Raw genomic sequence first — 9,107 nt, forward strand, 5'->3', positions numbered from 1 at the left:
GTTCATCCTTCAGAGGTCAACTAATAGCCAATCCTGTTATTTACAGAGCAAAGAATTCAAGACTGGCAAAATGTGTAGGTGAAAATTCTAGCTACGGTGATGAAATTCATAAAATACCGATATGCACGTTTTTTAACAGATAATCATGTCCTGTTGGAGCAACACTTCAACTGAGGCATTCATCACCTGCACGTGAGGAGCCCATGTTATTATCGCCTACTTAACAGCTATTGTGTCTGCTCGGCAATACACAGTATCCACTTTTCACCCTATTAACGTGGAACAAAGGCTGTGCACGAAATGGAAAACATTGCGCAATGTTGCCTTTTGTCTGCTACCAGTCTCAGTACCCGGGTCATTTCGCTCCGTAACGGAGACAATTTGAACTCTGGAGAGTCGCTCAGGTCGGAAATTCAAGCCCCGGGGCCAGTGACAGGGCATGGCATCACTCACTGTCAGCCCCTGGGCCGCGAATGGGTGCGTGCGCGCCCGTGTGCGTGTGCACAGGTCCGGACTCCTGCAGTCAGGCATGGCTAAAGGCTGCTCGGGCAATCCTGAGCTGACCTGTTCACCTCGCGCCCTCGTGGGCACCGCTGGGCATATCTCAACATGCCGGCAAGGGCAAGCAAGTTCCCATAACGAGATTTAATCTAGCTGCGGGGATGTAACCTCTTGAGCTCAGGTCAAAGTTCTGCATACATTACACAATTGAAGGTAAAGGTGTGTGTTTTTCCCATTGCAGTGGGCAATGTTATTAGAGTATTAGCGGTCTGCAGAGGGTGAAATGTAATAAAACATAAGCACACTGTAAAACTTCGGGCGTGGAGTATTTATACTAGGACACAGCGCTCAGCCAAAAGTCATGCACGTTAAACGCGTCCCTCCATTTCATAGGCTTCATAAGAGGCGCGTGTTTCAGTAATGGCACCTCCAGAGACTGCGTGACGCGGAGGTTTCGAAAGACATCTTACACCTCCGCCATTCGGAAAAAAACCCGTTCGCGCTGCAGCTAGCACTGAGGAGCTCAGCAGTGAGTGCGCGCCACGCCGTCTCACTTTCACCCGAGCGTCCTGGTGATCGGATGTTCCCTCAGAGGCTGGCTCCAGCATCATATCCCCTTTCAATGTCACACCGAGACACGCAGTCCAGCCGCGGTCTCGCCTTTCCCGAGAGGCTCTGATGACTCCGGGCCTCGGTTCCGAGAGGTCACCTGCAGCTGCACTGGCCCGCCAGGCTGTTCTCTGATTTCTCAACATCGGAAGCATTTTACTCAACTCAGCCCCTTTCCTCACGCCCCAAACGAACCCCGTTGTCTAGGTGGGATCAACATATGTTCGAACTTACCTGATGTATTCCTGAATTCTGCACAAGATCACAAAAGAGACAATACACTGACGGAAGTGCCACGGTCTTTTCCGGGCCAAAGAACAACTCTTACTTTTTCTGGGCTTCACTCACACCACCCTTGTAGACTCTGCCCTTTCCTACAGCGCTTCCTTTTGTTTTGTAACAGAGAGAAGGTGCTCTGTAGTCTGACCCTCCGGTAACTGGGTTAGCCTGTCTCTCTCAAACCTAGGCTTCGGAGGGCCCCACCCTTGGCCAGCCACATCGAAGTCAACCATCTCACTTCTCGAATAAAGCCTTACACCCCAACTTGTCTTAATCCATAAAGCGCCGACTCCTAAAGGAAGCGCGTTGAGGCGTTTCAGTTTGAGCAGCAGCACCTTTCACACCCCTCATAGCTTGTTCACTCGAGCCCCTCCCTCCCTGCCTGCAATCTTGAACCACGGGGGCTTATACTACCTCCTCATCAATGGGGCCAATAAAAACCAGTGACGTGATGCTCCAGTACGTGAGACTTCCTGACATAGAAATTATGTACGAGGGCCGTTTCTGTCTAAAAGTCAAGCTTGTGGGCCAGATTTTCAAAAAGGCACGCAACGCAGCGCATCGCAGCCCCAAAAGAGGCTGCACTGCGTTGCGTGACAGGGAGGGAGCAGGAGAGCTTCATATCTACAGAGATATGGCTCTCTTCTCCCTTTTCCCTAGCGCCAGCATTGATTTCAGAAGCTGTGCTCCAGGCACATACCTTAGCTCCATAGCACGCGTACCTGAGTCTAGCATAGGTTTTGTGCAGGATGGGTGCCTTTCCGGTGCAAAATACTAGGCCTAGACAAGTTCGAACACTTTTCTCACTTTGAATGTGTGCTGCACAGTGCAACACTGATGCGAAGTGAAAAAATATAGGAGAAATTAAAACATTTCAGTGCAGATTTTAAAAGAAGTCACACAGCATATTATCTAAAAATGTTGCACTGCGTTGCGTGACAAGGGGGGGGGGGGGCAGGAGAGCACCATATCTACAGAGATATTGCTCTCTCCCCCCTCTCCCTAGCGCCAGCACTGATTTCAGCTGCTGTGCGCCAGGGACACACCTTAAGGCTAAAACGCTATGGTGAGTGTCTGAGTCTAGAATAGTATTTGTACAGGAGGGGACCCTTCCTGTGCAAAATACTATGCCTAGACAAGTTCAAACACTTTCCCTACTTTGGTCAAAGTTAGGAGAGAGGTGTCTCTGTGGTCCTGGTCGTTCACAGAACAACTGGGACCACATAGACTGTTTACGCTCAACACAATAAATAATAATTGATTGACTACATACAAGACCCTTTTTGCCTTGAAAAAGCCCTTGGCCTGCTGGCCTCGTGGGCGAAACACATGTTGGCTGTTCTTTAGTTTATAGGATTTAAAAAAAAAAAAACACAGCATATCCTATTGGAAAACGAAAATTTGTTTTGGAATTTATCATCCCTATTACTATTAACAATGAATAGACACTGACACCTCTCGTCTAACTTTTACCAATGTCTTCTACCTAGTGGCTCCTGGGTGTAGCCACTTGAGCGGTACGTGTCAACTACGAAATTGGGTCTTGACTCCAGTTTTGCCTTGACCCAAGCAGTATCCACTCATTCCTCCACAAATAACTTTTCCCACTTTGTATGTGTACTGCGCTGTGCAGAGTGCATGCAGAGTAGGGAAAAAAGGGAGAAAGAAAACATTTCTCCTCTTAACGCCTCCTTTCAGATGGCATTAACTTTTGGTGCCAAACCCTGTCTACTATTGTTAGAGGATAGGGTGTTGTGTCAAAAGGCATGGTTGCATGGGAACACCCAATTTACCACACATGTAACGTCCTCTTGGCGCTAAGTAATGCAAAGCAAACCTTTGCGGTGCTTTGCATTACTTGTATGGTACTTTCCCATTAAAAACTGGTTTTGCGCTGGAAAGTAAAGAGGTAAAAAACATTTTGTGCTGGTTAGCATCACTTTTGTGACACTCCCCAGCGCAAAATGTTTGAAAATCTTCCACTATGTGTCCAGAATTGAGAAACAGTGTAAATATAACATGCCATATTAAACAATCGCACCCGTGCCAGTGCCTACGAGCATCCGTTTAACACACATGCCACTAGATCCGATTTATAAGGGAGACTACAGATTTTTTAAGCCGAAAAGGACACTGTTTTAGCTGTCTCCAGCCTGAAATTACATCTGTTTCAATAGTTCATGGGGGAAATACATTCTCCCGATTTTTGTTTCACAATCTTCCACTTCTCCGTTTTAAATTGTTGGCATGTATGCTTTGAGCAGGGTCAGAAAGGCTCAAGCCGGCTACACGAGTTCGTTGCTGATGAGTTAAATAAATAACTTTCAATCTCTATGCTGGTGTCCACAAGTTTCCGTAAGGTCTTATCCAATATTTTGTCGTTAGTTCAGATATTGGCCAGTAGGGGGAAGCATGCACCAAGGTGTGCTCCTCTGGAGCAGGCATTTGACATCTGTGCCCTGTTTAGGCGAGCGTCGGAGCCTCCTTTGAAGTGACCACAGTTCAGGGAATGTTAAAGCTGGAAGAACTATGTGGAAGGCGTTGGGGGCGGGGCGGGTAGTGCTACTCAGCAGCACTTCCATTGCCCTAGTCAGCAGTATGGACAGACTGCAAAAAAAAATATTTTATCATGTTTATTTATTGCGTATAAAATGATTCGACGTGTCTAAGGACCATGCTACGTCACCACCCTATTGCCTAGGTTACATGAATTACAAACAGAAGTAGCACCGGGGTCTGACAGAATAAACTGCTTTTACGCAGTGCATTTACAGTTCAAACGCCACATGTTCTCAACAAATCTACAAATCAATAAGAATTAGTGCCTGGCACGTCATGAAGAAATACAACTTCAAAGAAAGCAAACAATGACAGCGGATTATGTTTTGCAAAGCAGAGTAAAAGAAAGTTGAACAATTCCCACAGATAACACTTGTTTGCATATAAAGGGAATATCTCCAGCCTCATTGCTCAACAAAGCCTTGGCGGCTCCACTGAGCCGTGAAGAGATGCCCTCGAAGTCGAAGGAATGTGGCAGTGAAATGCTGATGCGAGGTGACAAATGACGGATGTCAGCTTTGTCCCATGCCGAGATCTCTCGCTTTCAAAGTATTAGCCGCCTAGCCCAGGGTTTCTAGCAAGAAATGATAACGGCCGCCTGCAGGTGAGTCTCACATTTCACAGTCTGTAAAAATGCAACCACCAAGTGATTCGGTAACCTTTATGTATTAAAACAAGTACACTCAAACTCCAATTGCAGGGTCTGGCAGCGTTCTTTAAAGAGTGCACAATACGCCTAACTCTGAATGCAAGTCACCGCAGTAGTTTTTTTATTGCTCTCTCAATACCACGCATTATGCAAAATTTAGAACGAAAGGTGCATTTACATTTTTCTGTTTTTGAAGATGAATATACAATGTACTCTAAATGCAAGTCAATTTCAGTTATATTTAAATGAATGCGCATTGCATTCTAAATACATGTGCAGCGGCAGCACTTTTTAAATCAACTTGGAAACAAGTACATGCAAGTCGTGTCGTAGTTTCTTAAAAGTCAACACACAGCGCAGTGTAAATGTATCTAGTTTCCTAATTAGCCAAAGTGGATGCAGTTCCTTCCAACTCACCTATGCGGACCATTTTACCGTTACACTTGTTTCTGTTCTGGAAGTTGAAAAAAAAGTAAACCTGTGCTCTGGTCTTACTTACCTCTGTGGATGTCTGTCTGTCACCTCTTCCCTCACTGCCTCGAGGAGGTCACGTCACGCAGCGTGCAGTGCCCGTCCTGAACAGCACCCGAGCGCGCGAGGCCACAGCTCTGTAGTAAAACGCGCTCCAAACTCCTGTCCTAATTACTCTGCATGGACCACCAGAGGAAACTGTGGGCGTGGCAGCAGACAAAGCCCAACTTCTGCCGCCCCACTCTCTTAAAGGGACACGATCCCTCGTCTGCCTTTTCTGATGGGGTGGTCTTTGCCTCATATCCATTTAACAAGTAAGATAGCGCAGCGAGCATGCTGAGCACAATCTTGCCATTCTATGGTGGAAACGAAATGGGCTGCATTTATTCAGTGATTATTTTTGGAGATAGATTGTGTCGCGTCTATAAGGACCTGCTATCTAGGATGTCACCTCTTAGAAAGATCTCACACTTCAAATGCAAAAATACACACATACAATGCCTGAAATGGAAAAACAGTAGTGCAGGTACCCGATACCACAGCACCTGGTTGCTTCGGAGAAGTAGCAGTACTTTGCAATTAAAAGTATTTCCTCTGTTGAGAAGTGCGGGTACTCTCCCTTTCAAAATCAAGAAGTGCAGTAGAAGCCCATATAAATCACTGCTCACATATAAACAACAATTACATCACCGGGTCACACAAATGGGTGATACTTTAGCACCTTGGGAGAAGTATGAAGCGCTATAGAAATGCTATTACAACACATGGTTGCTTGAGCCTAAGTTGCTTACCAATACTCTATTTGTGTCGGTCCTTCTATCACTGGCGCCTTACACTTTAATGGCAACGAGGCTTGATACCTACCTTGGCAGCTGCTCTGGCCCAGTATCGTCACCAGGTATGCGCAGTCCCTTCTCAACCCGTGCTGATGACGCTGCCGGATCCCAGAATTTGGTAAGCAAAGTGGTACTTGAGGTTTGTCCGGCGAAAGGAAGCAAAAGAATCGACACATCCTGGAGGTGACTATGCCCATCATTAGCTGATGTTCCGTGGTTCCAGACTATGTTCGGTGCCTGCCTGTAATGACAGCCATCCCATGCCCCACCAAGCCACAGAATAAAGTCTGGCACTTATCTTGTGTGTTTTGCTGTTCACCCTATGTGGGAAGGGTATGCCCAGATGTGGGTCCCTTGCTCACTAAGCCACTGGAGTCAAGCTATCCTGGCTGAAGACGGCTGATAGCCAGAAACCGGTCCTAGGATGCTTAATTCCGGTCCAGGAAAGACATGGCTTGGCAGTTCGGGCTGGACTGTTCCCATGAGGCACAGGGTCAAGACTGATTTGCATATGGCCATGTCTGAACTGGAGTGGCTTGGTGAGCAAAATAACAATGGATTAAACCCAGATCTGTGACTGGGGGTGAATGTTTTGCCATTGTGCAACATTCCGTCCTTCATCTTGTGTGTTTTGCTGCCTGTAAAGAGAGCCATCCCATGCCCCACCAAGCCACAGAATAAGGTCTGGCACGTAGCGAAGAAGAGGGGGCATGGAGTTCTGGAGAAACATCCCAAGAAGCTTCTTGATGCACTGCCAGGGCTCTGGGGAGGAACAGGCCCATAACTAGAGCCAGGAGTGTCAATTGTGTACTTTGGACACAGAGGGTCCCTGTCATGGTTGATGCCACACCCCCTGAGCCACAGGCACTCCCCTACCTCCAGTATTGCTGACAGGAAGGGCATTGGTACTGTCCCACAGCATACAAGTAGTGAGGAACGCCTGAGAATTAGCCTTCTTCACCCCCCCGCTTTATACAAAAACTACTTGTGTGGACTAGAGTCCATACCACTCCTAGGCAAAGAAAGTAGCAGTGTGACCCTGATACCAAAAGAGATGAGGGACAGCCAAGCTGACAAGAAACTGCTCTATCCCTCCACACTACACAACAAGTCCAAGGACTGAACCTGGCCACTGCAGCGACTCTTCCAACCCTCACCAGTGGTGGGAACGAAGCATTACGAATTGGCTGTTTCTCTGTTGTGGCAGAAGTCCCTGTGGCAGGAGCTGCATCAGCTGCCACACTACCTCTGCCTCCTCCTGCACCAAAGGTGTGACTGCTTGGGAGGAGAAGAAGCAGTACTGCCACCTCCATCATTTGAGGTGAGCATCCCTGCACAGAATTGTGCTGCACATGCAGGTGCCTGTCAGCACCTGCCAGCTAGCTCCTCAAGTGCCTGAGGTGCCTGGCACCTTGATGAAGAGGAAGAGGCATGGCACCAGGCACCCTCCTATACCATGGTCCCTAGCAGTGAGAAGGCTGTACCAGCCCATGCCAGACTGCAGATACACCCAGGGCACGAAGCAACCAACAGAACATTTATATATGTCAGGATACAAGGGATGGGCATGGCCGGAGTGCTACACTCTAACCCACCTTGCCCCTGGGAGCTAGCACACCAAATACTACAGGCTCTCCACAACCCAACAAGGACTGGCTCCTGAAAACCAGGCGTTCCACAACTGTGCCCTTTGCCACAGGGATGTGGGTCTTTCTTAGGCCTGGGTCTGAAATGAAGAAACAGTAAAATGATGAAGGGGCTTAAGTACTACACCCCAGTCAAGTCTCAACCTGCTCACAAAGGTTAAAGAACATGCACATTCAAGCAGGCTGCAGTGTTGCTGAAATGTGCCTGCTGCTCCTGAGTGCAGCCCCTTGCTGCCGCCTGTCTGCTCATGGTCCTGAAGCTCAGAAAGTCCCTTGTGAGTGAGAGTTTGAGGCACAAAACTCCAGTGACCGTACAACAACCATGAAGAAGCTTGAGGGCTTGAGGTTCTTTGATTTCCGACTTCGTCCCGTATTCGGCCACCATTTTGTGGCCTGCCGCCATTTTGTGTTGCCTTCACTCAGGCAACACGGCGAACGGAGTGTTTTTGCCGTTTCCAGCTGCTACGTGTCTCTCTTGTTAAAAAGTAACTCCCTGCCCTTGCTTACGAACCCGATGTCAGGGTCTGGCTGAGTCCACTAATCCATGTCTGGACTGATTGATCCCTGTCTCGACTGATTGTTTGGCTTTCTCTATTCTTTCCTTATTCTATCTTATCCGACTGGCCTTCGCTATTCTCTCCTTGTATTCTCTTGTTACACAACTATCCTTTGAGGCACACAAATACGTCCTGCCACCTACGAATTAGATTATGGCACTAGCATTGATTAACTTGTGGGGAGGGGTAACACACAGAGTCTGAAAGAAGGGCGTATTTGGGACATTCGATAGCTTGTTTTCCAACTTCTCCTATTGGTTAGCTTTGTATGTGTTGAGGATACATGTTGTAAAAATGTGTGTTATAAAAGATTGTGCGCCACGGAATTGAAGTGGCAGTCTCCTGAGAACCTACTCTGTACTTCTGGGACAACTGTGCTTAGCTGCAGCTAATAAACCTAATTTTCAATGCCCAACAGAGTGTCTCGTGTCTCTGTCCGACAAGGCAGGTGAACTCGAAGATTAAGGCGTGCCCTGCGCCGCCAGGCCCATAAGGCCCGGTTCTTCAACTGGCGCCCAACGAGGGGCGGGTTCAGTGGTAGCGGTTCAGCCCGAGGGTCGTGAGGAGCCCCGCAGCAAAATTCTGGAGGATTCGCGAACCACGTCAAGCGACCCCTGTATGTCGAAGTGGACCGAAGGTCTTTTACAGCGCGGCTACTCCTTCTCAACGGCTGCTGACGAATGCTGCTCTGACTTCCGCCCTGCCTTGGCCCATTTGGTGACGATTGGTATTGCGAGACGTTAGACGGACCTCTGTTGGCATGAGAAAACATCTAGTTAAGTATTTGTGGGTAGCCCCCACTTCTTTGTTTTTCTTTTTGATTTATTATTCGACTGTTGCAATAGCCGAAGCCAAGGGGTAAGTACGTTTGTACTGTGTAGTTTTCTCTAAATCCCTTGAGGTTTGCAAATAGACCAGTGACTTTGAAAATGCCTGGTTTTAGTAAGTTTAGGAAGTTCTCTTGTTTCGGTTGTAATAGGGATTCCCGGCTGGAGGATTC

The 9,107-nt window shown here is 47.8% G+C and overlaps 1 protein-coding gene across 2 annotated transcripts in view; it reads right to left on the reverse strand.

Annotated features, from left to right (window-relative positions):
- The window catches only part of HAPLN3 (hyaluronan and proteoglycan link protein 3), a 73,175-nt gene extending 67,944 nt beyond the window's left edge, over nucleotides 1-5,231 (reverse strand). For both annotated transcript variants that reach the window (XM_078683190.1, XM_078683191.1), the window contains exon 1: nucleotides 5,097-5,231. The gene's annotated coding sequence lies outside the window, so the exon portion shown is untranslated. The remainder of the gene's footprint in view (nucleotides 1-5,096) is intronic.
- Nucleotides 5,232-9,107: the final 3,876 nt, after the last annotated feature.

The sequence above is a fragment of the Lissotriton helveticus genome, chromosome 3_1 (genome assembly GCF_964261635.1).
Source record: "Lissotriton helveticus chromosome 3_1, aLisHel1.1, whole genome shotgun sequence".
NCBI lineage: Eukaryota > Metazoa > Chordata > Amphibia > Caudata > Salamandridae > Lissotriton > Lissotriton helveticus.